The 5,470-nt window shown below is 38.2% G+C and overlaps 1 long non-coding RNA gene across 1 annotated transcript; it reads right to left on the reverse strand.

Annotated features, from left to right (window-relative positions):
* On the reverse strand, positions 1 to 1,504 carry LOC127544597 (uncharacterized). The gene is made up of 2 exons (XR_007949486.1): positions 1,386 to 1,504; positions 1 to 573 (listed from the first exon to the last, which is right to left on the reverse strand). It is a non-coding gene; the product is annotated as an uncharacterized LOC127544597 (long non-coding RNA).
* Positions 1,505 to 5,470: the final 3,966 nt, after the last annotated feature.

A 5,470-nucleotide genomic window follows, 5' to 3' on the forward strand; every position in this document is an offset into this window, starting at 1 on the left:
TCCAAGTCAAGGGACAAGTTTATTATAATTGTAACATCAATTGAAGAAAGTTAAATTCCAAAAGAATTTAGCAAAGAACCAGGAGCAAGAAAAATTCATAGGAAAAAGAAAGATCAGGTGCTTCATGTCACTGATATGTTAATTTTATGGCTTAGACTAGGTGAAATTAAGGCGTGGTCTTAGTATTGAATTCTATGGCTTAGATTGTTTTTGTTATTACTGACCAATAGATTGTTATGTGACAGCATTGTTTGTAGAACTACAGAACTCCCAAGGCCAGGTAGCCTTAGGTTATCGCTACATCCTCCTTACAAGCCACACCACATCATTCCCCCCTCAAACAATTGGAACCCAAATTAATTTTGGGCAAAGGGCTGAAGGTCTCATTTTCTGGAGCTACTTCAGGCTGATAAGGGGCATAAAGCTGGCCCAGCAAAGCTGAGTCCAGACTGAGGAGAGGAGACACATGACTTGAAGATGGTGGCAATCACATCCAGGAGGTGTTGAGGCTCAGAATCAGGTAGCAGGTATCATTCAGGTTGAACAAGTAGTTGGCAGTTCATGGCCTGAAGTCTGGAAGATGAAAAGCTCACAAAAAGCTTGAATAACAGTTGGCACGGAAACAAGTTTAACAACTTACTCCTGTAAGTAGAGGCTTTCTACTCATAGAGGTAAAAGACTTGAGTCATTAAAAAAAAACAAAACAAAACAAAAAAACAGGTCGGCACCACAGGACACATATTAAAAACAGATGTTATTTCCACACTAGTAACAAACTTTAATAAAATAAGCTTGTTCATTGATATAACACAAAATATCCCATTAAATTACATCCCTCTAAGAAAACTGATTGCACTAAAATTCTTTCTCTAAAACTATACTGAAGATTTGGTATATACATATATATTTCAGATTTTGTTTCAATAATCAACAGAATAACAAGTTAGATCCAATAGATAGTGTATCAATTTAGGGATCTAATTTCATACAGATATATATCTAGTAATAGGCAGATGACTAGACCAAATATTCATTTACCTAATTATTTAGGTTATAATGACTACATATTTTCAGATTGAAAACAACAACATCTTTTACTTGCATTGTGCTCATGACTTCTATTGACTTGCTCTGATTATAGAAATTTACTATTAGAGCACAAAGCAGGGACATGATTATACTAGCATAAAAACAGGTTCTTCAGGCTTCAGCCTGAGAGAACATATATGATAGGAAAAAGCATCCTTAGATCTGTTTGACTTTAGGTAATGATCACAGTTCACAACCAATTATGCAGTAGCAATATCACCTCATAGCCAGACTCAGGAATAATCAGATGAGAAACAAAGAAATAGGACTGGGAAATTTAGTCAGAAAAATCTGACCTTAAGCAAAGTCCAAAGTTGTCCTCTCTTCTCTTGCCCAGATGGATGTCTACCTGTGACAAATCAAGATGGCATCCCTCTGAGTAACTTTGTTACTGATAATAATGCATCAGATAATCATATCCAATTTAAAACTCAAGAGATATCAGTTACAGTCCCAAGAGATTTTATCTCTAATAGCAAATTCTACTAACCATAGCTTAGGGCTAGATCTAGTAAACACTTTAAAAAGTTATTTTAAAATTGACTTAGTTTATGAAATTCCCTAGATTCTAATTAATGTTCCAGTCAAACTGAATTATCATTTGGTTATTTTCCCAATACACACAAACCATTTTTCTTTTGTGAGGCAAGAAAGTTAGGTTAAATGCTACTTTTTACTGACAGGCCCCCAAAAGTCTGATTTCCAATGATGTAAATGCAGACTGTTTGGTGCCAGAGTTTTTAAAGTAGCAGATAATTGCTTTTCTGTTTTCCTAAAGTTCTCAAACTCTTTAAATCTTCTGTTTACATTGCCAATGCAAGTAGATTACAACTTACATATCCCTTTAGTGGGCTTTAAAACTGTTTTTACTATCATATTTCAAATAGCAAATATCACTGAACTGAGTATATTTTCTTCTTTTTTCTCTCACACCTCAGGGGCTGCAGTCAAGAAAGGAGAAAAGGGAAAAAAAGAGGAAGAGACTCTTTTCCACTATGCACTATCCTCCTAAATCCTGAGAAGCCCAAGCATGGTAATCTTAATTTAGGTGTATTTGCTTCCAAATTACTTTACATACACAAAAATTATTTATCTCAACATTAGCATTGTATCTTGGTCACAACTAAAAACCCATGTAAAGTTATCAAATATGAAGCAATTATGTCTAATAAAATAATTGTTAACATTCCTATATCACTTGCTTTATGCTAAGCACTTTTGCAATCATGTGATCTTCATAGCCACCATTATTATATTATTTCTCTCTATAGATCACAAAACTGGGCAGAGATAAAATAATATGTCATAAATTACAGAACTAATATCTTTCTGTAACTGGAACAGAGAATGGTGGGCTTACCAAATGCAGAGACTGACTAGCTTTTCCATCTCACACTGCCATGCTGGGTGCTGCCAGGGGCACCCGGATTCTTCCCAGGCAATTGCTGGACAGAAGTTGCTGAAGAGTAGGGTGGTTGGTTCTAGTATATCCCTGTGGTGCCAGGACTCAGGGAATGCCAACCATGGGTCCTGACCTCCACTCACTCCACTCCTACCTCCTCTGCTGGGAGTTAGGATTGCTGGGGTGGTTGGGGAGGTGCTTGGGCAAGGTGTATGGTGTACCCATTACTGTTCCTGTTTCTTCCATTTCTATAGGTGGGGCAGACTTTTGAATTTCTCTACAATTCTTAAGCTTTCTCTTAATCTGACCTGAGATGAAAGGGGCTAATACACAGTCAGATGAAAGGGGCTAATACACATGGGCTGTATTGATTTAGCAATCCCCACAACTGAGATACATTCATGACTCTGGGAAGAGGAGGCTACTGAGTGATCAAGATTGGGGAGAACCCTTCTGGGGGTGCTACCTTGGCCTTTATATAAAGTGAACAATATTTTCCTTTCCCAATGAAGCAGAAGGGGACTCAGAACAAGAGAGGAGTCCAGGAAAGGTTAGTGAAATAGCCCAGGCAACAAAATTCAAGACGGCCATAGTAATTCATAATTTAGAAATAAATTTATTTGTAACTGGCCTAGAAGGTCTTCGTGGCCAGGACGGACCTCCAGTAGGATTCTGGCATGGTTCCGTGCCCAACTGAAGTAGGGACAGCCTTAGAAGCATTCTTGTTCACCCTTGCTGGCACATTTTGACGTTAAACAGTGACTCAACTTTACAGGACAAAAGATACAATGATAAATGTTTAACATAGATAGGGATCAGGGTTAGGCGACCACCCTCAAGGAACAGATGTCCTTGGGAGCATTGTTGATCTGGCACTTTGAAGTGCAAAAAGAAGTCCCCAGATCTTTCTCTGCGAGCCCCAGGCCCCTTAACCCTAAGACTGAGGGAGGGAAGGGGAGGCCAGTCCTTTGTCCATTTCAGTTAGCAAAAAGTTGCTGTTTACTTGGTTTTTTTTTTTTTTTCACTCTCTTCTTTCATAATAGAATTATGCTGAAATTATCCCCAATGTCTCAGGAATTTTTTTCTTGCAATCTTAAAATGACCAATTGCCAAACTCTTTAATCATTGTTTTCAAAATCTTGAAAATCTACTAAGATATTATTTTATCAATTTTGTGCTTTTAATTAGCTAACTATTTCTACAGCCCCAAGCTTGGCTAGAACTAAGCTCCACAGAAAAAAAGTAGACTTTCCCCTTTTTAAGGTGACAGTCAAGGATGTTAAATCTTTCCCAGTGTTTTAACTATAGCATAGAAGTTTTTCATAGAACAAACATGACACACATTCTCTGCACAGAGATGCATGTATAGACAAAATGATATGAAAGAGGACTACCGCATCTGCACTAAAAGCCATAAAATTTCTATTCCTATTGGTGTCTTGTTGCCTCTAGAGTCCCAGAGAGGGAGAAAAAGGTGGTAGAGGTTTCCTAGTTAGGAGAGAACTATTCTGATAATCGCAATAATTCCCAAATCTAGGAGTCCCCATGTGGGAAAAATTTACTGAGTTTGGAGCTCCTGGCAACCTAACAAGCTTTCTTAGATGCTTGGGGTATCCCAGTCTGGGACATACCTTTTCAAGGGAGAAAAGAATAGGGGGATTTATCTTGACAAGGAAGGGGTGAAGGCAAGGGAGACCATATTCTTCACCATGTGGAACCACCCAATATTGGGGTTCACAGGAGACCCCAAAAATTGGAGTTCCAGATCAGTGTCACAAGGTGTCTCAAAAGAAATTGTAGCCTAGGGCCCATCTCCAAGTCAAGGAGCAAAGTTTATTATAATTGTAACACTATTTGAAGAGGGCTATGTTCCAAAACAATTTAGCAAAGAACTAGGAGCACAGATCAGGTGCTTTATATCACTGCTATGCTAATTGTATGGATTAGAGGTAGAATTGAGGAGTGGTTTTAGTATTGATTTCTATTGTGTAGATCGTTTCAGAAACTTTGTTATAACTTTGTTATTATTGAGCAACAGATTGTTATCTGACAGCCAGTATTGTTTGTGGAACAATACCACTCCCAAGGCCTGGTGGCCTCAGGTTTAAGGATAGGTTGTCATAGGATTAAGGCCAGGTAACCTTAGGGTTATTGTTATGTCCTCTCTAGGAGCTACACTCCATATGTAGTTCCCTGTCCCCTTGAGACTTGAGAGCTTTGGGTGCGTGTTTGTTGTTTTAAAAATCGCAAGCTTAGTAAGAATTCATTAAAAAGATCATGTATTTACTAAGGGCAGATTCAATGCTAAGCCACGGAGATACAAATAGAAAGAGGATACAATTTCTACCTTCAAGAAGGTCATATATAAAAGGGGGAGACAATACACACACACACACACAGGAGTGGTGGCTGGTGTCAGAAAAGTGACTGGCATAATAAGTTGATCAGATGACATGCTCTTTCTAGGAACACTTTTTTTTCAGAAGAGGAATGGCCCAGCTATTCTGGAGTTTTAAAATCATACTTAAATTTATTTGCTTTTGTTTTTAGTAAATGCTTTTGATCTAATTTTCAACTTAGCCATTTATCTGGGGTCATTATGAAGAGAAAAAGCAAGACTGAGATTTAATGGAAATAGGGACAGAAGAACCAAGCAGGTGATATTATTAGAATACCTCTAAGCCCAAACCTGGGCAGGTAGGTGGTGCAGTGGATAGATCCCTGTATTTGGAGTCAGGAGACTTGACTTTCAATCTTGAATTAGACATGTTATATAAACCTAAACAAGTCACTTGTCTTCTGTCTGCCTTAGTTTTCCCAACTGCAAAAGGAAGATAATATCATCTATCTCATAAAGTTGCAATGAGGATCAAAAGAGATATTTGTAGGTGTTTAATAAATGCTGGTTCCCTTCTCCAAGTTGAGGTTTGAGGGAAGGAAAACAGGTGTGAACTTGTAGCTAAGCGTGGCCCACCACCT

Source organism: Antechinus flavipes, chromosome 1, assembly GCF_016432865.1.
Source record: "Antechinus flavipes isolate AdamAnt ecotype Samford, QLD, Australia chromosome 1, AdamAnt_v2, whole genome shotgun sequence".
NCBI classification, from domain to species: Eukaryota; Metazoa; Chordata; class Mammalia; order Dasyuromorphia; family Dasyuridae; genus Antechinus; species Antechinus flavipes.